The sequence below is a fragment of the Microtus oregoni genome, unplaced genomic scaffold (assembly GCF_018167655.1).
Source record: "Microtus oregoni isolate MIOR12 unplaced genomic scaffold, Mior012 000001F_ref0000356, whole genome shotgun sequence".
Classification (NCBI taxonomy): Eukaryota; Metazoa; Chordata; class Mammalia; order Rodentia; family Cricetidae; genus Microtus; species Microtus oregoni.
Window position 1 is genome coordinate 67,577,657 of NW_024543060.1, and position 27,195 is coordinate 67,604,851.

Here is a 27,195-nt window from a genome sequence, read left to right on the forward strand (position 1 = left end):
ATGTTTCCTACTAGAGATCCACTCAAAAGAAAAAAAAGATCTGGCAGCCCTGTATTTTATAGGAAATGGAGCTTGATTTCTTGAGTCAAATGATTTATCTGGGCTATTCTGGGTGATTATTCTCTGCAATATTGGATCACACAGGAAGTTAATCCAATTTTATTATAACAATGGATGGAAATACCAACCACATTATTTTTGACATTGTTATTTATTCTTAAGGACCACAGATAAAATCAAAATTGTCCATTACTTTGTATCAATACCAGAGACACTAATACTATTCCGAACATTCAAACTAGATTCTCATTTTTCATCTCTGTACGCCCAGACTCTAGAACACAGTGGGAATTCAATAAATATATTTTGAGACAAATCTGCACAAACATTTTGTGAGAGTCTCTTTATCTGAGAATATTGCCTTCTATGCAGATTGACTAATGAAATCATAGATAAATTTTAATTAGAGCCAAAATTATTGTGAATGCTACGAAGATTGAAAGCCAAGGTTCTTGGTTCGCTGAAGGAAAACAGGGGAGCTTCCGCTCCCAGCTGAGAACTAGGCCAGAGCATTTCATGTAAAAAACATTTATTCATCAGTCCCCTGACCAGATCACAACAGAAAATACTGACTGGCATTTTAGTGAAGTCTGCTTGTAAAAATGTCTAGATTTCCTAGCTCAGATCACTGTAACTCCTTCTTCATTTTCTAATTATCATAAATGCGGTCATCTTTCTTCAAATGTCAGTGTGGTAAATACACTGAACAAAACAGAGAAAACGTCTGCTTTGCTTACTCTATCAAACTCTCGGGTTGTGTTCAAATGGGTGCATTTGTCATCCTGTTCTTTGGAGGTGGTTGTTGGTTTTGCACGAGACTCCAAAGGATGGTAAGTCAATGCTGCAAAGACACATTGAATAACTTCATAGGGTATTTTTCATCTCAGACTTAAAGGCTAAATCTGTTTCTCTAAGAATCAAAAAGGGTCTCTCTCTCTCTCTGCTGATTCACTTAAACAGCCACTGACAGAAATCCCTATGTTTGTGCTCCCAACCTCACGAGGTGACCCAGACCGCCCTCTACCCATCCCGATGGATTCTCTTACCGGATTGGAAACTGACCGAATGTTGTGATGTAGCTCAATTCCATTTGTATTCTTCTTGTTATTCCCTCACCATTGCAAACTCGCCTAATCTCAAAGCCTGGGAGCTGAGCTGAAGCCTCCTTTAGTCACCTGGCGCTCACTGGCTGCTATTTCTAGAGACACTGCTGAGCCCTGGTCTACAGCCACAGCCGGTGCTTTCCCAGGAGACCCTCCAGGTGCTCGCAGTTTCAACACTTTACTAGCCTGGAAATTCATGGGTTTGTCTCCCCCGTGGTAGTTAACAAAACTGTAAAGTGAGAATTTTATGAACTGTGGACAAGATATGTTGCATGAGAAAAATGTTTCCTTTTTTTCCTTTAAAAGAAAATAGTATATTTATAAGATCTTTTCAGAAAAAAAAAACTTCTGTTCAAAGTGACACCATGTTTATGAATAATTTTCTTACTGAGTAACAGGGGTCTCACATAGATCTGATTTTAACTCTCTTTATTACTTAGGAAATGGAGATTAATATTCACATATGTATTGAAGAGGAAATTAAAGTGACGGATTACATGCCCAAGTAATGAGTTGGAGACGCAAATATATGCTGGTCTGATTCAAAAACTAATTTTTCCTACCATACATACCATTTGTGCTTAACACATGATTCAAAATAAATGCTTATTATAATTATTTCTTATTAGCGAAGTATCTAGTTTGAAAACAATTAGGATAGAACAAAGGAAGGGAAAACATCTTCTTTGTGTGTAAGTGCTAAGGTCATTCTCCTTGGGTACGAGTATCTAAACACTTTGAGAATCCCACTACGACATAAAGATTCATGCCATAACTCGAGTAAGACTTCAATAAAGCTTAATTATTTATACGAGACTGCTAGTAAGGTAAATCAATTTTTAAGAGACCAGAGCACCCCTAATAGTCTTAAAAATGTTCATGATCTTTGACCGAATAATTCTCCACCTGAGAAAAATGTACCTTGGTGAAATGCGGTCAGTGAATAAAATAAGATTTTATTGGTTAAATTTTATTTTAAAATAACCAGAGGAAACTTGAAAGAACATCAATAGCCAAAGCATAAATAAATTTTGGTATGTCAATGGGAGACAATTGTTGGCTATCTCTTCTATTATTGATTCTACTAGATCTTTCTGGTATACCTCAAAAGTCCTGAGACCGTTTTCATACTAAAACAAAGCCACTGGGGTTCAGTGGCATACATACATAATCTCAGCATGTGGGAGACAGAGGCAGGAGGAGCAACATAGTGAGCCTGGGCTACAGTGTGGAGACTGATAAAAAAAAAAACAAGCAAAGACCCACTTAAAGCTACACAAATCAAGAGGCTTTCTCAGTCAGCTACTATTTATTCCTCATGCTACCCTTTATAAGGGAAACTGTTGCAACATTTATTGTTTTTAATACCTTTTCCTGTCTGCCTGTACTATAACTTATTATTTTCCATTCCTTCTTCTCTGCTAGAGTCCTAAGTCAGAGGGCTGATTCTGGGGGCTTTAACATGTCAGGTCCAGCCATTTGCCCCAAGGAAAACCATAAAAAGTAATACGAAAACAGCAAGAAAGGATTTTAATCCAAATGACCACTTTGTGAAGATCCAAATTAGGCATCCCAGTCTACCTGCTAGGACTGACGTAAGATTTAGGTGCAAACAGAAGAAGAATTGGGGCAATAGGGGTGGGGTGGGGGGGTCTCATGATAGTAAGCAGCCTTGGTTAGTGGTCTGGCTGTCATATTCTCAGTTCCGGCTCTGCGAGCTAGCCCGTGGGCCAATGCAGTTTTATTGATATGATTGCACCTGCCCGGGAGATAGTCTCATGGGGTGACCTGTTTCTCAGCATCTGGCTGTTCCTGGAATCCAAAGTGACTGCAGGCTCAGGGCAATGACTGCAGACTTCCAGAAACCCTTTTCTGAGTCAGGACCATGACGTTATAAAAGCTGATATGAAGATCACTCAGTTACTTGAATCTTTGTGCCTTTAGGATTGAGTGAGGTGAGACAATCTGTTGGATGTCATCTCTATTTAGGCGCGCTCTCTCTCTCTCTGATTGATTAGCATGCCATCTGCAGAACTGAGCAGGCTACTACTCCACAGGAAAGGTGACAGGTACAAACTAAGGGGAGAGACGCAGGAGTTTATCATGAGGTTTTTTTTTGTTTGTTTGTTTGTTTGTTTTTGTCTTTGTTTTACTTTTCATCATGTCCCTGCAAGTGAGGAATTGTTGAGGCTCAAACAAGGACTCTGATTTGGGGTAATTTCTATGTACCAGTTGTGGCACCGGCTGCCAGGAAATCAAATGTGAGTCTCCATCTCCACCGTTTGGTCCTCAGTTCTCATCCTGTTGACCCAGCATCAGCATCGGCAACGGCATCAGCATCCGCAACGACATCCGCATGCCACCTCACAGATGACTCCTCCCTTCTCCTGAGTGTCTTTCCTAGGCTCCAAGACCTTACACTCTCTTTACTTTGTTTTTCTTTCATCAGTCTTTTTCAATCTTCTTTTATTTTCCCTCTTCATCTCCCCAGATTATATACCCTGGAGAATCCAGTGCTCAGTCGTTACTCTCTTCTCCAAACCGCCATCTTGAACTAACCAGAACTCCTCCCTGAGAGCTCAAGGTTTGTCCATCCAATGGTGTACCAACATACCCATTCAGATGTCAGCCTTACTCCTCTGACTCCTGTGCTCCCCACTTTCACACAGGATTGACTCCTTCCTCTTTTCTCTTCTTCATTCTAACTGGCACCTTGAGTCTTCCAATGTTCAAGTAAAAAAAAAAACACCTCAAGTAAAACAAAAACACAGTATCATTCTTTCTTTTTCTTGGTAGCCGATGTCTGTCCTGCCTATGAAAAACACTCACATCAAAATCACCGCCAGCAACCTGCACCACTGCTACCCCAGGTCCAGCATACGGATCATAGCGGCAGGCTTCTAAGTGGTTTCTCTGCTTCCAGCTTCCTTTGGCCTCTGCACAAAGCCAGAGAGACTTTTTTTTTTTAAATTACAAATTAGATCATGTCAGTACTATCTTAAAACTCTCTGGGGGCAACTCAACTTATTCAGAATAAAATTAGAATCTGACATGGCCCTATTTGAGCCCTGCCTTAGAAGCTCCTGCCTCTATCTCTGCCATTTCCCCTTATTTCCAGTATATTTTTTTTCTTTTCATGAGTACATTTGTATGATATGAGAGCATGTGTACATAAGTATGTATGTGTTTGTACATGTATAGGTATACATGTGTTAAGTACATGTTTGTGTGTATGCGTGTGGATGTCAGAGGCTGCTGTTAGAAAACTTCCCCAACGCATCTTCCACCATATTTTCTGAGAGACAGTATATTAGTCAAACTTAGAGCAACCTGAGAATGTTGGCCTAGCTAGCGAATTTATTCTAGGGATCTGTTTTCCAAAACTTGGGTTCGAAGTAGGCTGCCACAGCCACCTGAATTTACACGGATTCTAGGGATCTGAACCCAGGTTCTCCTGATTGCATAACAATGGTGTTAACTGAGGAACCATTCCTCAACCCCTTTTTCCACTCTTCCCTTCCCTTCTAGCTACAGGCTCTTGCATGGGTGGCCTCACCATGAGAAACTTACCCTAAGATACTGTGGGTCCCAGTGGAGTGGGTCTCACTCAATTCAACTTTCCACCAAAACACTAATTTTGCAGAGGTCTGCATAACTAGATTATTTAAAAATACTGTATTGTCTGTCGTTGTCCTCCTTGTATATTTTTCCTTAGTGCCTTCCTATCCAGGATGGATTATCTACTGTACCGGCTCAAAGGTTGTGAGCCTGCACCTAGTGGGATGCTGGGAATGGAACTTAGGTCCTCTGCAAGAGCAGCAGGTGCTTTTAACCGAGACATTTCCCCAACTCTGTTTCTAGCATGTAGGCCTGATATGATCATGTTCGTTCCTTGAAACAATGGTTTGTCCATATGCAGATTCAAAATGATCTGCCAGAACCAAAGACTTGTGAGCTAGAAAATAACAGCCCTATGTCCATGAATGCTTAAGGAGTTTCTCATGAAAGAGCCTGCCCAAGGGGAAGGAAATGGGAAAAATTGAGGAAGCAGGGGCTCTGTGAAGTGGGTGCACAGGGCACTGTGGGAGTGGATGTGCAGGGGCACTGTGGGAGTGGGTTCACAGAACATTGTGGGAGTGGGTGCACAGGGCCCTGTAGAGTGGATGCATGGGGCATTGTGGGAATGGGTGCATGGGGCACTGTGGGAGTGGGTTCACAGGACACTGTGGGAGTGGGTGCACAGGGCACTGTGGGAGTGGATGTGCAGGGGCACTGTGGGAGTGGGTTCACAGGACACTGTGGGAGTAAGTCAGGTAGCAGAGAAACAAGTCTTATGGCCATACTGTAAAGAGTAGGACAATATGAGTTTTTTTTTTAAATTTTGATTTTTAGGGCTATTACTGACTCTGGAAGGCTATTTTCTTAGTCACTTTTCAACTGGTTAGCTGTTTCTCATCATTAGCATTGCAGTATAAATTACATTCATTCAGAGCTCCCTTTGCTTTGCGTTTAAATTAAGACTTCTATTCCTTAACCAAAAATCATCCCTCCATTCCTTCTTCCCTCCCTTTATGCCTCCCTCCCTTCCTTCCTTTCTTCTCTCTTCTTTCTTTATTTCTAATTTTTTGTTTGTACATGTAGTGTGTGTGCACATGTCTTTGTAGGTGCGTATACGTGTTTGTGCCTATGCAAGTAGAAGCCCTAAAGTTGATCTGGACATGCTTTCAAATCTCTCTCCACCTTACTGCAGTTAGCCCAGCTAGCCAGCTCGCCCCAGTGGTCCCCTGTCTCTGCCTCTTGTGGATTTGAATTCCACTTCTCATGCTTGAATGACAAATGCTTTATTCACTGAGCCGTCTCCCTGGTCCAGAAAAACCCTTTAAACTAGAAATATGATCAAATATGTTTTGAAGTCTGAAGAAAGTTCACTTGGATCATTAGGATATTGAAATAGCTTCAGAACATAAGAAGAAGAAATGAGATCAACTAAAGATGACTTTCTAACAAGACATGAATGAAAATTTCACAATAACACTAGAATAAATGAGATCACTTCTCATCCCTTTGAATATGTGAGTGTAAATTTATATGTTTGTTATTAACTCATCAAAATTCCCCTGAGTGCATTATTTCCAACTTTTATTACTGTGTGATAAAATATTGCCTCATCGTTCATTATTCATACACTCCATTAGAAAGTGTATAAACACCATTTCTGTTTGCACCGCATTGGAACTAGGAATATATATATGAGAACTTTAAAATTTATCATTCAGTTTATTCCAAAGTCAGAGGCAAAGTTGCAGGATTCATTGTCATCAGGCAAACCATCACCCCACTCCAAAACATGCTTGGTTTTCAAAAGCATCTTATTTGATGTCAATTCTGTACAGAATTGGAGTTTTTAATACTTCTGGGTGTCTGAGATTCTGGAGTTTAAGTACTAAGAAGCAGGTTTTCAAAAAGCATCTTGTGATTTCTGTATGTTCAAAATGTATTTTGTACATGTTTAATAGCAAACAATCTGTCTTCTATTCCTCTTGACCCCCCACCAAGTATAATAGAAATGAGTGTATACAAACCTCATAAAAGTAGGCAACATATTTTGATTAATTTATAATTTTGCAGCTTTGTAAGCATTTGGCTATATAACCATGACCTGGATCCTACCAGTTGTCCACTAGCTCCTTTGCCTTTAAGGTGATGTAGATGTGTGGTCTGGAAATCTGCCTTTTGTTTGAATACAATCAGTAATTTTATCAGTGCTAAAAGTAATCCTAAAAACTAAGGAAAATTCCAGGCATAGGTAAATGAATTAAATTCCTTTCATACAACTGAAAATGAATTAGTAAGGTAGGAAACTTTTTTTTCCATTTGAGCCTGCCAGCATATAAGCATTTGTATGCTTCCTAGAAAATAGAACATACAGTCTGCGTCTCTCTCTCTCTCTCTCTCTCTCTCTCTCTCTCTCTCTCTCTCTCTCTCTCAAGCTGTTGCTCCTTTCCTATGTTGAGAAATAATTGCTTATTCCTGAGAAGGATCCACACAGATATTCTCAAGCAGATAGGCCATAACCTGTACCTTAGCATTATCTGTATTTCATTCTTCACTCGTGTGACAGTGCCCCAAGCATGAAAAGTAGCCAGTCCTGCTAAGATCACTGGTGGCCTTCACAGGGCCACATGCATTAGACGTCTATATACCCCTGTCTTTCTCAGCAGTGGTTTGACACAATGGATTGTTCTTTCCTCCTAGAAACTATTCTCTTATCTTTCCTGTGATTGTGTGACCCTGCTCTTCTCCAGCTTCAGGTTAAATATCCTTCCTCTGTAAGTTACTCTCATCATATAATCAGAAGAAGGCCCTTTCTAACCTCACTTTCTTAGGATTTGATACCCACCTGCTACATCCCTTACCTAATGCCTAATAATCTTATGTATGAATGTATGAGAGCAGAGTCACGTTGCTTTGCTTATTCTTGTACCTACTGTAACTCCTGCTGCAGAGGAAGTCAAATTTTTTAGACGTTGTTATCATTTGTTAATCCACACGAGAAGCTCAGTCATCATAGATGAAGCCATTGCAGAATCTTTACTCCTGTTTTTGTCAACACTAAAACTTGCCTCTACAGTCTTTGTGATTTTAAAAGTCTTTATTCTGAGAAGCATGGCCTCAGACACACTAAGTAGGTAAGCACTATACCACTGTGCTGTATCTTCAGTCATTTTTAAATTTCTTTCTTTTTTCTTTTCTTTTATCTTTCTTTTTGGTTATAATAATTTCAGTGAACAAATGGGTAGAAGAGAACAGAAAGTAACAAAGAATGTAAATAGGTGAAAAAAGCACAAAATGAAAAAGCAAAAATGAAAGAAATAAGAAAGATCAGTCTCGGGGTTCCAGCTGAGGAATACAGGGGTTCCACGAGCAATCTATTCCTTGGTAAGAGGAAATGAAGTCTAAGGTCCACCTGCCTTCATGACTGTACCCATACACATCAGCCTTTATCTTCAAAGTAAAGTCCAATGTACTTAATAGATCAAACAAAGCATTTAGTTACACGGAAAATATAGCTCTGTGTTAGAAACATGTATCCGTGTGTCATATGAATGCTACACATACTTAATTAAATAAGACACACCTAATTCCTGACACATGGCAGACTGTGTGTTATTCTATAGTTATGTACACATATTGTTCTCAATTCCCCAAGAGTGGAGGATTTCAAATGAGGTCAAAGAAACACATATTTGTTTCCTCTTAAATACAGTTTTATCTTCAGATTCAGCTTATCAGGATAATATCTCAAAGAAGTTGATAACTATAACGGAAGCTGATATGTACCCCTATAAAGATCACTTAATATGTTAAAGGGCCATAGCACTGTTCACATGATGTGTATATGATGTATTATAAGAATTTCATTAAGTAACAGGAATTCCACTCCTTCTGGGAAATAATATCAGAAAATATTCTTGATGATGGGAAAATGAACATCCCAGATGTTTGACGCATCGTTTGTCTCAAAGAGAAGGTGGACTTTGTTTAAGCTCAGTCTAAACTACGCTTTGTAAATGTGTGGAACCCTAAATAATCCAAGTTACAGTGATTTGTCACGCAGCAGGGATGGTCTTAGGGCAAAACCTTAAGAAACAGCGAAGAAAAAAACAGCAACAAAGAGCTCAGCCAGCTCTTTTAATCATATCATGACGGGTAACACAAAAGGAACAGACAGTCACAGAAATGTAATTAAAATGCAAGATGGCTCACGGGGTTCTGTTCTCTCTGATGTCTAGTCTGTCAGTCTACCTGGAAGAGCAGCAAGCGTCTGGAAACACAATGCCCATGTTGAGTGTGGGATTGAACTACAGTAAATGTGGGCATTTACACCAATTTCAGTACCAATACAAAGAAAAACAACAATTAAACAAACAAGGCCCATGAGCCAACCATGAATCCCTTGTCTCAACCATCTTCTCTTTCCCCTCTGGAGTGGAGAAACATGGTTCTCTTTTCTGTGTTGTGCTTGAAGAGTTTGATAGGGAATTTCCCAAGTGCTTACAGAGTAAGAAAGAGCATCAGAGAAAGAGAGAGAGAGATCAGAGCCAGCAGCGACATTGGGCCAGTGATTAGAGCTGGAGGAAAAAGAAAGAGCTAAGGAGAGACTTGGATACACAAGGCTTTACATGATGATAAGTGAGCAAATATTTTGATTGCATCTGTTATAGCCTGGTCACTCTAATTGCTTATGTTTAAAACCTTGGATACTGAGGGAATGGAGTGATGGCTCAGAGGTTAAGAGCACTGGCTTCTCCTCCAGAAGTCCTGAGCAAAATTCCCAGCAACTTCATGGAGGCTCACAACCATCAGTAATGACATATGATTCCCTCTTCTGGCCCGTAGGCATACATTCAGGCAAAAAACTGCATGCATAATAATTTTTTAAAAAGTCCTATAAAACCTCCCAAAACTCTTGACTATCTTATTTTTAAAGCCATTCTGCTGGGTGTGGTGGTATATACTCTTATAACTATGACACTCAGGGGACAGAGGCACGACAATCTTACTTTAGGGATTCCTTAGCTACACAGGGAGGTCCTCTATCAAAACAAAATAAACAACAAAACCAGCCTGTGAAGTTGGTACAGTTATTATCATTTACTAATGAGCAAACCATCTCAAGAGTACTAACAACTTCCCTAAGGCCATGTGTCTACTTACCCAAGTACATTTTCTCTCCCTCGACACACAAAATGAGATTTATTAATATGTTGAAGATATGCTTAAATTCATATTAATAATAATTTTAGAAAGAATGGTGAAGTATTAGAATGAGCTTTAGATGAAAATATAATAATAACAACCACATAATAAGACCAAGAGGCTTTTATACTACAAATTGCAAAAGCTAGGTACCTCTGAAATCAATTTTCTCGGCTCTGAGGATTGAGGATGGGTTCTACAATACTGAAACTCACTGTGATGTCAACACATCTAGACCACGGGATACCCAGATATTTAGTTAAGCAGTTCTTAATGTGTGTGTCTATGTGGGGGATATTTCTGGATGAGACTGACTGTTGGAACAGGGGCTTTGGCAAAGTATTGTTTAGAGGAGATGGGCCTCCACTAAACTATGAAAGTAAGAGAGTTCACTGTCCCTGCCTGGTTGTCTTTGAGTCAATTTTCCAGCTGAACTCAAGCTATAATGTACACCATAACCTCTTTTTGTTCTCAGACCTTTGGAGTCATGAAATGTTCCGTTCAGTCTCCTGCATCTCCTCCACCTTGAAGACTGAAGATCTTAGGATTCTCACTCCGTAGCCATGAGCAAAATTCTTTGACCCAGACTCATTATTTATGACCATTCCCATCATCTGTTGGTTCTGTTTCTCTAGAGAACCCAGGTGAACCCAACCATTTAATGATACCTATAACCGAAAACATGATTGGGTCCTTTCTCTTACACCTTCTGCGTTCTTGTGGAAAATGCTGGCTTCCATTCCTTGAGCTCTGAGGGGGGAGCAGATGGTGTGGAGCTGTAGCAGAGTAGGCTGTTGCTACCGAGGAGAGGATTTCATGGGAGCCGGTGTCAGTTTGTCTTTGCTCCACACTTCTGGAGAAGAGAGTGCTTGTGCAGCCCCAAACATCATCACCCATGACTTTAACCCCTACTAGCAAGGGAAGGATATTAGGTTACATAGAGTCCACACTCAAGTGAAATAAATGATATTTATGAATTATCTAACTACATGAGGCACAGCAGCACGGACTAAAGGCAGCTGTCTGTGGAAATATAAAATTTTAAGTTAAAACAGTTGTATTAAGGGGCTTTCACAGGTATCCTTTCATGATTCTCAAAATTACTATTTGATTAACTCTGCTACAGAGTGACGAGTATATTGAGAAGAGCAGTGTGGAAGTCCAATTTTTCCAAAATAGAAAAATTAGCTATATAATATAAGGCAGTTACAGTGGTTCTGAATATTACTGGTAATAACAAGGCACTGAATTTCTCATGCAATTCTGACACAGTTCTATTTTTAAAATTACATGAAAACTTTTTACACATATTATTTATTTAGGTGGGGGCATGCATGTATCTGAGAAGGTAAGCAGACATTTGTAGAAGTTGGCTTTCTCCTTTAGCCCGTGGTTCTGAAGATTGAATTCAAGTCATCAGGTCTGATGACCAGCATCTGGACCCACTGAGACATTGACCCATACCTGCCGTATTTTTAAAAAAATTATCTGTTAGATACTAATTAAATAAACAAAGAGCAATTAACCTAAAGCATTTGGAGCATGGAGCCTCGAGTCTTACAGTAAGAAGAGTGGAAGATTCATCACTGGATGGATGGATGGGTAGGTTTTTATACAGTACCTTTGGCTCTATTACAGGATGACATGAAGACAGTAACAATGTTCACTGAAACAGAATGAGGTCATGCAGAAATAAGATAAGTAAAACTCAGGAAAGAAATTCTACCCTGTACTTTATCATCCATTAGAAGTCAGTGCGGTTCCTTCCTTCTGAGTACAGTTAGGTCATTTCTGCATATTTGATGAGGATACAGAATTGGTTTTCATTCCGAGGAACCACATACAATCTACCTTCCTGACAATGACTAAAGTGTGTATGTGTTTGCGTGCACGCATGTGCGCGTTCTCACACGCAAGCATGAATGTGGTTGTATACGTGCAGAGATTTGGGCGAAATATTCAGGAAGCACACGCTTTCAAGATAGTACAAGTATCTGGCATTTGGGGAGAATCAGTACATGGCTAGGTGGACAGCTCCGTGATAGCATGTGCAAGGCCCCGAGTTCCATATACAACAGTGTGAGTATTAACAGCAAGAACAACAACAAAGAGTGAGAATAAAGGAAGAGATAAAGGGGAAGGGAGAAAGAGGAATGGAGGAAAGGAAGGGGAGAGAGATTTAACAAAGAATTAATCTGGAGAAAGAGGAATGGAGGAAAGGAAGGGGAGAGAGATTTAACAAAGAATTAATCTGTTGTGTGACTCTGACTGTGTGCTTTCTTACATTTTGTATTTTGAAATTTGTGATGCCATATTTTCCTGGTCCTGGTGTGTGTGTGTGTGTGTGTGTGTGTGTGTGTGTGTGTGTGTGTAAAACACAAGCCTAGTTAAACTCTGTATTTTCTTTACATAAAGCTGCTTAGCTGGCTGTGTAGTTTCAGCACCTGAAGGCCCTCAGTCCTAGCTAATTCAGAAGTAAACTCGTCAACCCCTCCAGAGCAACACTGTACAGGACTCATATGGTTCAGTGAAATTTAAGGAGGTTAGTTCAAGGTCAGACAAAAGCTAATGATAGAAATGAACTTGGCAGCCACTACACCGCCCAATGTCTTCACATTCAAAGACAGTCTTCCGGAAGCCCGAGCGAAAGCAAGAACAAACTACAAACCACAAGTTGTAGCAGTGGCATTTGTAAAAACTCAAGTTTCATGGTCAATGTCACAAAAACCCTATTTTTTTTCAGATTGTCCACTGTTAATATTTGAAAAGCATGGTACAATGAAAAAAATAAAATTTACACTCAATTTCAAGTTGGTAATTAATATTTTATGTATCTCTTCCTGGACTCATTCTATCATATGTAAATAAGAGTGTATATATATATATATATATATATATACACATACAAATATATATTATAGAAATGGCCTTATGCTCAATAATGTCATCTTTTTGCTTTCACTTAATAGATACTGACATTTTCTAAATTTTGAACTATGGATTTATATTATTGTGTCACTATTTCAAAATTTATTTAATTAACCCTTATTGACAGACACCTTGCTTCTGCAACATTCTTTGTTCATCTCTTTTTCTGAAACATTTCTTTGTTCAGAAACCATCAAATCACAATCACCGAGTCAAAGCCTGTGATTTTGAAGAACTTTTGTCACTTTTGCATTCATGCCAGCAGTTTATGGTGCTTTCTACCCTGATCTCTTCTTTCCTCTATCTTCCCCTCTTTGGTCCTGAGAGTCAACACAGGGCCTGCCATTGAGCTACTCCTGGAATCTGGCTGCATCTCAATGGGGTCAATGACTTCCTGACTCTACGCCATCCTTTGCCAGTTGTTGCTTTCCTTTCTGAAGCCATGAACTACTAAAATCAACTAATTTAGACATGCATTCGTTTCCAAACAGTAAATAAGAAATGCCGGAAATTACAAATACGAGTAAGGGCTTTCTTCCCTAAGATAACTGTCCAAATTTGACAAGTCAGGTCAGTTAATCTGAGACACTGGCTTAAAGCATTTACATGGACTGTCTCATTTTAATCCTCACGATTCAGTACCACTACTATTATGCTTTTTTATTGCAAAGATGAGGAAATTGAGGTGCATTGTTTGAGATTATATACCTTGTAAGCTGAAATTTGAACTGTGACAGTTTGATTTTAGGTACTACACACTTAACCACCAGGCTACCATTTTAAATATATACACAAATAGTTTTAATATTATGATTAAGTTGGTGTATAAGGGATATAAAATTTTGCCAAAGTAAATATCATTATTTGGTAATGGAGAGATTCTGAAGTGCTAAAGTGGTCCCTTTCATGGTCAAGAGGTGGAACAGTCATTGAACCTATAGTTGTGGCCTTCTTAGTAGGCGCCCTATTCCCATAGGTTTGAGGTAAATAACCAACTACAGAGTTATTTTAGAGGGACCCAGAAAGAAGCTGGGGAGCTACACTCAGTCATTTGCATCTTAGTGGAGTTCAGACCCTCTGCTTATCTGGAATCATTTGAAATGAAACCATCCTTGAGCTGGGGCTGAGTCATCATTGCTGACATATGAATCCAGAGTTGGAGTTTGGATCTGTCCTACCTCATCCATTCCAACAGGGAACTATAGCAAGTCCAATAAACTCTGTTAGCAGTACAATGCAGAGGGACAGGATGTGGCCAAGTTATCAGATGGGTTTCTATAGCTGGAGACTTTGTCTGTCCTGCCTGGTCCCACGGATTGGTTTCTCTCTCAACCCACTGGTCCCCACAACTGCTTATAAAATAGCCATTCAGAGGCTAATATTAATTATAATTGTTTGGCTGATGGCTCAGGCTTCTTACTGGCTAGCTCTACATATAAACGAACCAATTTCTAATAATCTGTGTATCGCCACGTACCCCATGGCTTACCGGTAATGCCAGGTATTTTATCCCTCTGGCGACTGCTGGTGTCTTCTTGACTCCACCTTCTTTTTCCCTCTCTCTGCTTGGATTTTCCACCTAGCTATATTCTGCCCTGCCATAGGCCAAAGCAGCTTATTTTTTAACGAATGGCAATAAGACATATTCGCAGGATACAGAGAGGCATTCCACATCAGGTTTCCATAGTCTCTCGGATGGGCCTTGAATGGGGGTAGCCCTTCCGTTTAGACAATTCAGTTTAGAATTTATAAATTCTTCTTTCAGTAGAATTTATAGCAAGAGGCACCCTGTGAGTGTAGAATGAGGATGCTGTTTGGGGGCAGTGGCAAGAAATTCTATTTGGTCAAGGATTCTGCCGAGGATATGGGATGCAGTGGTAGGAAAGAGGGACCAGGCAGTGAAGGTTGGGTCTAAATCATCACATCTTATTTGCTGTGCACCGCACCCCTGTGTCTGCGCTCGGTGTGCTATTACCCAGTTACCGAGTGAAGCAAGGGGGCTGGGGGTTAAAATACACAGACACACACACACACACACACACACACAGACAGAGACAGCGACACGGGTCATCCTTGAATTCCCCAAGAATGCCCCCTTTATTGTGTTCAAGGGCAGATTATATAGAGATAGCCACGCCCTAGCCAAACCCACCAGAAACCACTCTCCTGCCGCCATCAGGAACTCCTGAAGGTCTCGTGCTCAGAGCAGCTGTAGGCACTCAGATCAGGGGATTACAAGAAATTCAGGATCTGGGGTCTCGCTGCTCCCAACACTTATTAGTACGTAATAAATTTTATTTTTTTAAGTTCTGGGAAACAGTAAAAGCTAAATTATTTGGCACAGCAATAAAAACACTTCATAAATGAACCCAGAAATGTCTTTGTAAATTCTCAGCATGTAATTTTTCTATCAATGCACACCAAAACTTCATCTGTCTATTCTCTAAGTATTAGGTGTCATTTCCAACCTCTTTGCTCTTCTGGCTGAATGGTGGCTTACAACTCCTTTACCAAATCTCATTTATTCTAAAAGGCCCAACTTAAGTGCTACTTTATTGAAATTCTTACCACAAATCAGAAGTTTCTTTTTTTTTCTGTTTCTATAGCATATTTATCCCTGCCCTACTGAATCTGTGTATGTGGACATATTTTCCCCAGTAAAACAATTTACTTATGCATCTGTCTTTCAAGAAAAGACAAAAGTTCTCTTAATCAGCTTGTTTTAATATCTTACTTTTAAAAAAATCAAACTTAATGGAATTGAAAGTTTTATTGAAAACAAAACCTTTGCTTTTGTGACCTGCCTGCACAGATGTGTGTGATACATGAAACACTTTTGAAACTTGCAGGGACAGTTAATGTTCTCTTATAAAAGGGACAGGCATTCTGCCCCACCCCCAACACCGATACATAGTTAGAGCTGTGGGTGTTACTTTGTAACCCTAAGAGGAGCACACAAAAGCAGAAGGTCTGTGGCAGAGATGGCAGTGCTAGAGAATGGGACTTGGTTGAGCACTGGGTGTGGCCAGGACAACTGAACCACAGTGTTCTTACCTGTGAAAATTAAACTTTATTGCATGGCAGTTGTCTTTAATTTTCTGTCCCTTCTTGTGGAGTATTTTTCTAATGGATATGATCTCCCTGCCAATTTTATACATTATTCTTAAGTATAGTCACCGTGTTGTTCAATAGATCTCTCAAACTATTTCTTCTGTTGAAGAACTGTATTCTTCAACCAACATTTCCCTTCCCTCATGCAATAAACTTACACATTTTTAAAGCTAGATAATAAATTTTCATTCAATATATTTTTGATTCCTTTATGGAAAGTCTCAGGTAGCTTAATATAAATCAACAGTAAACACCAAATGGATGGGACGTAATTTCATCTATTATTACAACAAATTAAGCTAACAGTGATAGGGAAAAGGTGAACACAACAGCTAAGTGAACAACTTAACATTCCATTTTCTCTGAAGACATTCAATAAAATCTTCTAAATGATTATTTTTAACATTTTCATTGTTGATGTTTCTCTAATCTTGGCCAACACTGAACCCTGAATGCGACTGGGTTAATTTTCACCTTATGTAGATGAACTCTGGGATGGGGGGACACATTTGTGATCTGTTCCTGTAAGACAGTGCGCAGAGAAAAGACAAACAACCAGGGACAGTCAGATAAATACAGCTGTACTTTTCCAGTGATGTCGCTCTGTCACACTATGTATCTTCGTAAATTTGATTTTCCCCTATAAATTTATATAGTCAAAGCTTGTCTACAATGAAGGTCCACCCTGAAGTTATTTTTAGTAGCTGCACCCCAATAAAAGTCTCCTTGAAAATTAGCTAGCAATTGTGGTAGGTGGAGGAGATGGCTCAGACTACCTTCAGTTCTTTGAATTTGGGCTACAGCAGGCATTGCTTACATGTCTACTCTGGTAGGCATGCCTGATAAATGTCTAACATTACTAAAGACACCATTTAGTCTTTCAGAATGGAAGCATCGGGGACTAGAGAGAAGGTTCAGAGGTTACAAGCATTTGTTGTTCTTGCAGAGAAGTCTTTTGGGATTCCCAGCACCCACATGGTGGCTCACAACCATCTGTAACTCCAGATTCAGGGAATCTGATGCACACAGTGTCCATGCACATGCAGGCAAAACATTTACACAAATACAATACATCTTTAAAAATTAAAACATTAAACCTTCTTACTTTCAGAGAAATCTTTTCCCATTTCTATGCATATGCCAAAATGAATGGTAAAAGATTAGCTTACATTCACTTTTTGCAGAATAACCATTTAACTTTTAATCAAATACTTTAGAGTCAATTCTAAAATGCCATTTTCCCAAACATTGAATGAATGAGCAAAGTTGTTTTTATGTATAATAAATAGGAAATTTATACCAAAAACTTAGGTTGCCTAGAAACACCCACTGATAAAATATTTTTCTGATAAATGTACCAAGAACACAGATAGCTTTGAAAGAGGAATGAGAACACCGTGATGGAAAGTGTGCCTAGCGTCTAAAGGATAATGGGAATCTTAGTGCCGTGAATGTTTCTTGTCTCTTTGGAAAATAGCATAATTATGTGTCTGTCTATCACAGAAGACAAAGGATCTCAACCAGCTATTTCTAAGATATCCCGGGTAAGAAAAATCAAACCTAACTGAGTACATTGTGGCAACCCCACAACTGCATATCTTTTCAGTATTTGTCAGGATTTGATTTGACTGATAATAATACCAAAGGTTAACACATAATAACAAAGGATGAGGAAGGCATCTAACAAAGTCGATGCGCACCCAGGTGTTATTGTGGTTTCTCAGTGATAAGGAAGACAACGTGATGTGGATGGATCCACCATACTAAAACCTCCCATCCATAAAAATGCCAGACAAAAGAGCCTCTTCAGCAGCAGCAGCATTAGATAATCATATCTGATGGCCTCACTGTAGTTTTTCAACCAACTGACAAGGAAAGATGCAGTTCTGAAGTAATAATTTCGTGGAACATTATCATCAACTGACAGATGTCTACCAAATATGACACTTTCCAATTCTACTTTGTGCTGTTTTATGTGAGAAGTTCAATAAATATGTTCCCAGCTCTGAAACTCCCCAGACAGGTTTGAAAATAAAAACTAAGATGGGTAATATTCATAGTCAGCTAAACAAATAAGTCAAAGTATGCATTTATAATATAGTTTTGTCTGTTGAGCTTTCTGGAGTTCTCAAAAGTCATCGCTATAGCAATTAAATAAGTGTTTTTAATGAATACCCCCTCAAATACAGTTTGCCTTCCAGGTATATAACACAGCAGGTGTCTTGGGCAATTCTCTTTCTAAGCCGCTTTCATCATATTTTTCAGACACTCAAAGCAAATTTAGGTCAGAGTGGAAATTTATATTAATAACAATATTAGATTTTTCTAAGCTTTTCCATGTACTTGGTCACTTGAATTATTCTCCTCCTATGTTCTCTCTTTGGTGACACGTTCAAGGTCACAGATGTGAACACAGAAGTAGCCTTACAGCTAAAACATTTTATGATGCCATGTACAGACCTCATGACTCTAAATAACCCCAAATGTCAATGGTTTCATTAACATTGACTGATACTTATGAGATTGTATTCATTTAAGATGCTGCCTCAGTGTCCAGCATTCTACATTCCGGTCAGAAACCCCTTAGCAGTTGTATTGTTCAATCGGTGTTGTCAATGCGACCTATATCTTTCTAATGAGTTCTAAGACAGTTACAGTTTTGATTTTCTCTCCGCCAGCCAACCTTTATCGGTCAGTTTTCGTCTGTTCTTCTCCCCACTTAGAGAAGCCACAAAATCTCAGAGGCATTCGATTAGAAGTCAGTACACAGTAATGTTCTAAACCCTGTATGATGGCACAAGAGACACCAATTGTAGAGTTGAGAAAAGACATAATGCAAATAATGTGTGGGATGGTAATGGGCACCCGTGTGACACCCCAAAGACCCACTTCTGGGACACCCGAGTGTGCAATGCTACAGCACACGGAGCTTTCGTGAAGCATTAGTACTAATATACTACCCCACACGGACCACTTATGAGAGTGCTTTAGAGAAGGGGAAAAGGAAAAGTCTATATGCCTACTCCTTTTATTCCCCCAAGGAATACGTTTATTTTCTGCCATGTGATCACCTCTAATAATATTGCAGCACTTTTACAAAGGATGGATATAATGTCCCTGCCCCACATCTCCCATCTGAGAGACTGCAATAACAATTAACTATTAATGACAAGAAGCAAACACACTGAACTCAGCTGGTAGCTTGAGAAGGAGATCGATATGGGGACCTGTCAAGAGGATACCATTTTGCGCTTAAGAAAAACATGTTCTTCAGAAAAGTGTTCTGAGCACGGAATAAAATTAGTTTATTAATTTTGCATTATTATCGCAGATACATTTTCACTTTTGCAAGCCACAGACTTATTAAAATCTTTACGGGATAGAGTCAACAATGAGAAGATTGTACCTTCTACTTTCTGGAACTGCGAAATCAACCCTGAGTTTAATTGCATGGTAATTGAGCTGCTAGTTTGTGAGTGAGTGTGCCTGCGTGTGTGTGTGCCTGCATGTGTATGTGTGTGTCTGCATGTGTGTGTGTGCCTGCATGTGTGCCTGCAGGTGTATGTGTGTGTATGTGTGCGTATGTACCTGTGTGTGTGTGTGCCTGCGTGTGTGTGTGTGCCTGCAGGTGTATGTGTGTGTATGTGTGCATATGTGCCTGCGTGTGTTGCCTATGTTCATGGGGGTGTGTACATTTGTCTATTATAGATGCCCATGTGTGTGAATGGCAGAGGATGACCTTGGGTATCCACCTTAGTTTTTAATACAGTGTCCTTCACCAAATCTGAGGATCATCAGTTTGGCTAGGCTGGCTAGATCTGCCTGTTTCTGTCCTCCCCACGACCCCATGCTAAGATTAAAGATATACACTACAGTGCCTGGCTTTTTCGTAGGTGTTGGTTATTAAGATCTTATGGTTATTCTGGTGGGCACTTAACAGCTAAGTCATCTTTCCAGCCTCTTAAATTAGCTATTCTTTTCTCTTCCCTAATCAGTATATGGATTTAAAATTAATTGTAAGTTTTAGAAAGAATTTTAGGACATTCTTTGATACAATGTGCTATAGTTTGGATGTATCAAACTCAAGGTTGGAAACCATGGCAGCCTCCAGTGTTTCATTTGCCACTTATTATGTGTTAGCTTTTAGAATGGATGCAGTATCAACTAAATCTTTATTTTCCTCAAAGCCCATAAATTCACCATCACAATGACATACATGTATATATTGTCTTCTGATCCTTCTCTTCGCACCTCCGATCAGCTTCCATCCCTTGTTCACCCCTTCTTTCCTACTAAAATGTTTCTAAAATTCTGGTTTTTGTTTGCTTGTGACCCACTGTCTTTGGCAAGAGCCATCTGTGTGACCACAAGATTGGAACTATTCACTTAAGCTGGGTAAGGTCAGTAGTGGATACAAGATGAAGACTGCCACTGTCTGTCTCCCAGAGACTATCAGTAATCAGTAGTTCAGCAGTAAGGATGGAGCACCCTGAATCATTCCATTATCTACAACTAAGTGTTGATGAGGTCTACTTTAAGGAAGCACAGTGCGTGTAACTGAAGCTGCAGCAATTTCATGACTGTAACTATTACACTGTGTCTAGAGGGCATTTCATATATTTTCCCTATCTTCCAGGCTTTATATTCTTTCCCCTCCTCTTCTGAAATGTTCTCTGATCCTTAGAAGGGAGATATAAATGTCTTACTTATGGCTAAACACTCAGTGGTCACTTTTTTTTTTTTTTTTGGGTTTTTCGAGACAGGGTTTCTCTGTAGCTTTGGAGCCTGTCCTGGAACTCCCTTTGTAGACCAGGCTGGTCTCGAACTCACAGAGATCCGCCTGTCTCTGCCTCCCGAGTGCTGGGATTAAAGGCGTGCGCCACCATCGCCCGGCTGTGGTCACTTATTCTTAGTATCTCAGGCTGCTACCAGTCCCTGCGTTCACTGCTGTTCATTGCAAAGTGGGTTTTATCTGATTAGAGCCGAGAGTAGTAGTTGTGTAGATATCCAAACACTGGTATGTAGAGAGGAGTCTGACAATGTGTTTACTTAGCTAAGCACCAATATTATCTTCTTGCTTAAGACCCTAGGCATGACTTTTTGACTGGGTTTACAGTACCCGGATCTGTTACCTCATGCCGAGTGGACCTCAGATCTAATCTGAGAACAGTTAGTTAGCCCCCGAAACCGTCATGCCACTGTTGCACATGAGGGTACATCTTCCCTGGAAGGTTGGTATTGAGGGTCACAAAGTGCACAGTTGGGTAAGTCCATTGACCTCTCTTCCTCTCCAGTAGCCTACACTACATAGCATCTGCAACTACTGACAGACTGAAGCGACTCAGCAAAGAGGAGGCTTCCAGCTCCCTTCTATATGGATTTCTCAATATAGAGCAAACAAAGCGAGTGGTATCTTTAGCAACAGTGTCTTATCCTCTGGTTCTGATAGCAACCAAATTGAAAGGCAAGTGTCTGCATTATTTGCAGGGGAGAGGGCGTGGGCTCTGGGACCTCCCTGATGAACAACTTCTATGAAGGTATCCCATACACAATACTGGAATTCTTTTGTTTAGTATCTCATTGCTACTTGGGACAGTATTATCCAGCCATGCAGGGAATCTCCCTTCAAACTCTGATGTATTTTCTTTTATTGTTATAGAATAGTAGGTTTCCATATAGACTTTTCATTTTCTGTTTGTGAGTTTAATCCTCCTTTTCTCACTCCATCATCTTCCTAGCCCACTAATTGTTTAACCCTTTGAGCCATACTTTCATTTTACCTGGGCCCTGCTATCTATAACCTATTAAGCTCCTTCATTCCCCATGCCATATTGTCTATATGCAATTAAGTCCCTGCCCTGACTTCTAAGTCCCTAACTTCTACAGGTACTCCAGATTAAACAGAAAATCAAGATTCAAAGCTGGACCCTTTATGTGAAACAGAAAGATGATTTCATTGGGGCCCTGTTGGAACCTTGGGAGAGAGGACATCTCTGTTTGTTTCAAAATAGATGTTTTACCTTTGTGACAAAATAGATGGAAATTTGTTTAAAATTTCTCTATCAAAATACTTTTTGGGGGAATTAGAAAGATGATTCAGTGGTTAAGGGTGCTTATTGCTCTTGCATAAAACCCAGGTTCAAATCTCAGCACCAACAGCATGAGGAATATAACTGTCTGTAACTCCAGTTCCAGAGACTCCAGAGGCTCTGGCGTCTGAGGGCACCTTCACTCACATGGTGCACACAAACTCATGCAGAGACACATATATACTTAGAAATTAACACATCTATGAAAATACATTTCTTACCTCTTTTTGAATAATTCATCAAATTAAAAAAAACCTCATTGTTATTGTGTTTTCTCTAATGTGAGGTTAAGATTTCTACTTTCGGCCATCACAGAACAACAGAAACCAAATGATTTTCCTGCTTTAAAGAAACAGCAAACCTGATAAAATATCCAAACAATGGATTTCACACATTGCACAGCAGGCCTCACAAGACAGTCCACTCTTGAAAAGAAGAACAAAATGGGGTGAGTTTCTCTAGTACCTTCCTCTGCTCTGGCCAGAGAGAAGAAAGACTCCCAAAATCTCTGGCACCTCATACATTCAGAAGCCAGGGAAGTTATGAGGTGAGAATTCTCAAGGTAGGAAGAACAAGGAGATGTGGAGTTAACCAAAAGTAAGAGTGGAAGGGAGGAAACACAGACACACACACAGACAGATACACAGAGAGATGAAGACAGAGTCACAGAGAAAGACAGAGACAGAAGGACACAGAGAGACACATACAGAGATAGACACACATACATGAGACAGAGAGACACAGAGCTATATACACGCATACATGAGAGACAGAGAGAGATGGAGACAGTCACAGAGAAAGACAGAGAGACACATAGAGAGATAGATACACATATATGAGACAGAGAGTCACAGAGATAGATACAAACATACATGAGAGAAAGAGAGAGAGAGGCAGACAGACACACACACACACATGTGAGAGAGGCAAAGAGAAAGAGAGAGAGGTTCAGAGTAGTATAACAATGAGAGGGATGTCCCTGAAGCAGGTCAGAACTTCTAAAGGGAAAGACATTTTTCAGAACTTCTAAGGGAAACATAAAACAATTTTCAGAGCTCTGATAACTCTGGGAATAGGAATTAATCCTACTAATCAGTGTCAGAACCCTCTGTACTCAGGATACTGAGTGTGTCGGTCAGAACAGCATGTTTTTCAGTAGCAGGGCAAAAGCACCTCTAGAGAGAAGTCTGTGATTTTTTTTTTCTATAATGGATCTTCAAGCAAATATCTTAGAACTTACGAGCCAAGAAACAAAGTTGAATATGTTTGTAGGTATAATGACAAAACAAACTTCCTCACTAAGGTGACTGGACTGGGTCACATTACATCTATACTGTATGCTAACAAATGGCCACTGGCAGAATGGAAGATTCTTGGAGTTAAACAGTGATGGCCCAGATTTATGTCTGACTCACAGGGTTTGAATGGAAGCCTCAAAGCATCCAGAAGCCAGAGAGCTGGTCTTAGCCCTTGGTTCTAGTTTGACAGTCCTTGCTTATAGTTGAATATTGCTCTGGTTACACCAACAAAGCATAATGAGAGACTGAAAGAACTAAATTGGCTTTAAATAGCCTACTTATGTGGAGAACAAAAATTAACCAAAACCAAACATGGTAAAATTTTCCATGTTTAAAATCTAATAAAATCTGTAAGGTCTGCAAAGAATCAGAGGATGTTTATCTATTATATAAGTGGAAAGATTCAGTTAAAAAAGACCAAGAAATGATACAGATGACTAAATTAATAGACAAGGGTGTTGAAACAATCATCACGCTTATATTGGCTATGTCCAGGATAAAGGAACTGAAAATAAGAACATTGTAAAGAGAGATGGAAGATATTTGAAATGACTCAAGAATTGTTCCTTCAGGTAAAGAGAACAATTCCTTGGATAAAAAATAGTTGATGCAGTTAATGATCGATTTAAAGCTGCAGAAAAGTGAAGGAGTGGGATTTAATAAGTGACAGAAATAATCCAAAATGAAACACACAGCCGAGAAAGACTTAAGAAAGGACGAGCAGGGCCTTAGCTACCTGAGGATCACTTCAGATAGCCCAATAACTTGGGATATAGAAAGTACAAAAATTCTCTAGGAAATAATGGGTCAAAATCTGCCAAATTTATGGCTGGAAAATACTTGCTTAGTATGCACAAATCCCTAAATTCCATCCCATAACTATATAAAACAGGCTTGGTGCACGTCTGAAATTCTAGCACTGGGGGCAGAGTCAGGAAAATCACAAGTTCCAGGGTTAGCCTCTGCTACATGTTGGATTCAAGGCCAGCCTGGGATACACAAAGTGCTGTCTCAAAAAAGAATATGTGGAAACTTATTGAAAACATTAGAACTACATATTTAAGAAATCCAATGCCACCAATCTATAGAAGAAACATGAAGAAAACTAGTTTGTAGACTTTAAAGTACATAATGGGCCAAAAAATGCCAGGACACAAGATTTAGAATCCTCTTCTCCATTACCATGAAAATTACATACATGAGACTGCTCAAGGTTGGCCTCATGAAAATCAAGACGCTAAATAGAATCTAGAGTTTCTCGTAGCTTAAGTGTGTTAAATGTTCAGCTTAAGTTCTGATTGAAATTATTTACATGGAATCTGGGACAATAGGAACTTGGCTCTTTAGGACTCCCTGTGGGTGTAATTTTCTGCACAAAATCCAGCTAGTCAATATTAGAGCATGGATCGGGGAGAGGCACAGGAGTCTCTGCCTGTCAAGGAGGATCTATGGACAGCTGATGGCTGCTAGGATATGAAGAATCAAATATACACATGCATATGCATATACATATATACATAAATAATGCACACACACATTGAAGTTAGAAGGGATACATGGCAAAGTGCAGACCAGGAGGTCTTGGTGTGGGTGGCATAAAAATGATCAAAATATATTGTTTGCATATACTTATCAAAGAATAAAATATTGAAAACATGTAAAAACTTATCCACTCGAGAAACGGCTCAGTGGATAAGAGTACTTGCTGTCTAAGCACAAAGATCTGAGTTCAAATACCCAGCATCTATGTCAAAATCTAGGCATGACTGAACCTGCCGTAAACCCTGGCCCTGGGGGAGAGGGCAAAGTCAGGCAGACCCTGGAGACTCATGGATCACCCAGCCTCAACAGGAACACAGAACCTCCAGGTCATGAAAGAGTCTGTCTCAAAAAATAGGGCAACACAATCGCAGAGAAAGCTCTTCCTTTGGCTTTGGGACTCTTTCTGTCCCTTCTTTTGCAATGATCCCTGAACCTTAGGTACAGGAGTTGTGTTGCAGATGGATCAACTGGGACTGAACTCGACAATTCTGCATTTTGTTTGGTTGTAGTTTTCTGTAATGGTCTCTTTTTGTTGCAAAGAAAAATATCCTTGATGAAGGGTGAGAATTACATTCACCTGTGGGAATAAGGATAAATACTTTGAATGTAGTTAGGCATTGTGCTGGCTTAGTTAAGCCTTCAGTTCTATGGCTTCACCAGCTCTGGGTACTTGGATAAGTTTCTGGTATCAAGCATGCTTTCTTTCCCTCTCTTTGAGCAGGCCTTACGTCTTATTAATGAGCTGTTGGTTACCATCAAGTTATGTGTGCCCCTTCTGCACCCTTAGGGTTCTTGTGTGAGGTTGTCTCCTAGAAAGGCCAGAAACTATACCCATAGAGCCTCACCAACTAAGCATGACCCAAATAAGGATGACACCCATTGACATGTCACTGTGGAAGGACGATATTTCACAAAGCTTCAAGCCTGACCACCACCACCAACAACAACAACAACAAACTACAGGCAATTAAGGAATGCTGAGTGTGGGACAGCCTTCTTCCCCAGGAGGAGTACATTAGTTGGCCATCCAGTTACTAAATGGTCAACACTGAAAAATTATACATACAAGCAATATTAAATGAACAGATTGTATTTATAAATTTAGGAATACATGCACACACACACACAACACACAAAATAATTTAAAAAAAAGAGATAGACCATGAATTTGAAACAAAACAAGCAAGGTGGTACATGGGAGGGTCCGGACGAAGGAAAGGGAACAGGGAAATGGAAATAATGCAAATATAATCACAAAAATTTTTAATTTTTTAAAAAAGGGGGTAGGTTGGTGAGATGGTTCATCTGGTAAATGTGCTTACCACCAAGCCTGCTGATATCGGGACATGATCCCTGAGACCCACATAGTGGAAAGAGGAAACCAAATTCTGTAAGGTGTCCTCTGACTTCTATATGCATGTATGGTATACTCAGGCAGGTGCACACACAGTCATATTAAATAAACAAAAGTAAGGAAATAGGAGAAATAAGGCAGCGAGTGATAGAGGAAGATACCTGATTTCCTTCTCTAGCATCTGCATGCACACACTGGAGCATGCATGCAACATGCACACACACACACACTCAAAAAAGAAAAAAAATCTCACCCATAAATTAATCTAGCAACATTTGTTCAAAGTATCAGGAAAAGTTCACAAGCTCTGCCTTCAAGCAGTGAATGATGTGGTTGTCTTCTCTGTGTTATCACTGAAGCAACTTTATAACCGCTTGACAGATGCACACAGAGATTTTTAGCTCCTTCTTCCCTGTTTCTTTATCACATTGCATTGAACATGAAGTTGCGACTCATTTAGAAGGATGCTCTTTCCTGAATTATCTCTCTTTTTTTTTAGCTTGTGAAATCCTTCTCTCCAGGAGGACTGGGTGGGTGGTATTGCCTGTGGTAAAAATAGTTTCCCACTTAGTCACTTCTGTAACTCACCACTCTTTAGCCGTAGCACAAATGTTTCCTGAAGCGTCTTACCTAGAATTTCATCACAAATGATAAAGCTCACTGCTGTGCAGTGGCAGTCAAATATTTACAAACAAATATGAAGCGAATAATGCAAGCCAAGAAAATGACCTTTACTGAGGTGTGCATGCAAATAAGAAGATGAAGGAGCATTCCTGGAGAAAAACAAACTTTAAATAAGTCTATTAGGAGAGTAGTAAACAGCACCAAAAAACAGTAGGCTAGAATAGATAATAAAGCATGAAATAGTTCAGTCTTGAAGGCAAGTACTGGCCTGAGGACAGAACAGTACAATGAGAACATGATAGGATCCATTGAGGTGAAGAAAGGGA

The 27,195-nt window shown here is 39.7% G+C and overlaps 1 protein-coding gene across 4 annotated transcripts in view; it reads right to left on the reverse strand.

The window, feature by feature from the left end:
- Positions 1 to 27,195, reverse strand: part of Ptprr (protein tyrosine phosphatase receptor type R) — a 235,564-nt gene that overhangs the window by 114,322 nt on the left and 94,047 nt on the right. The window contains exon 1 of one of the 4 annotated variants that reach the window (XM_041673800.1): positions 1,123 to 1,221. The exons of 2 other annotated variants lie outside the window; for them this stretch is intronic. The gene's annotated coding sequence lies outside the window, so the exon portion shown is untranslated. Of the gene's footprint in view, positions 1 to 1,106; positions 1,222 to 27,195 lie in introns of those variants that run through there. One more of the 4 variants, XM_041673790.1, reaches the window with a different exon arrangement.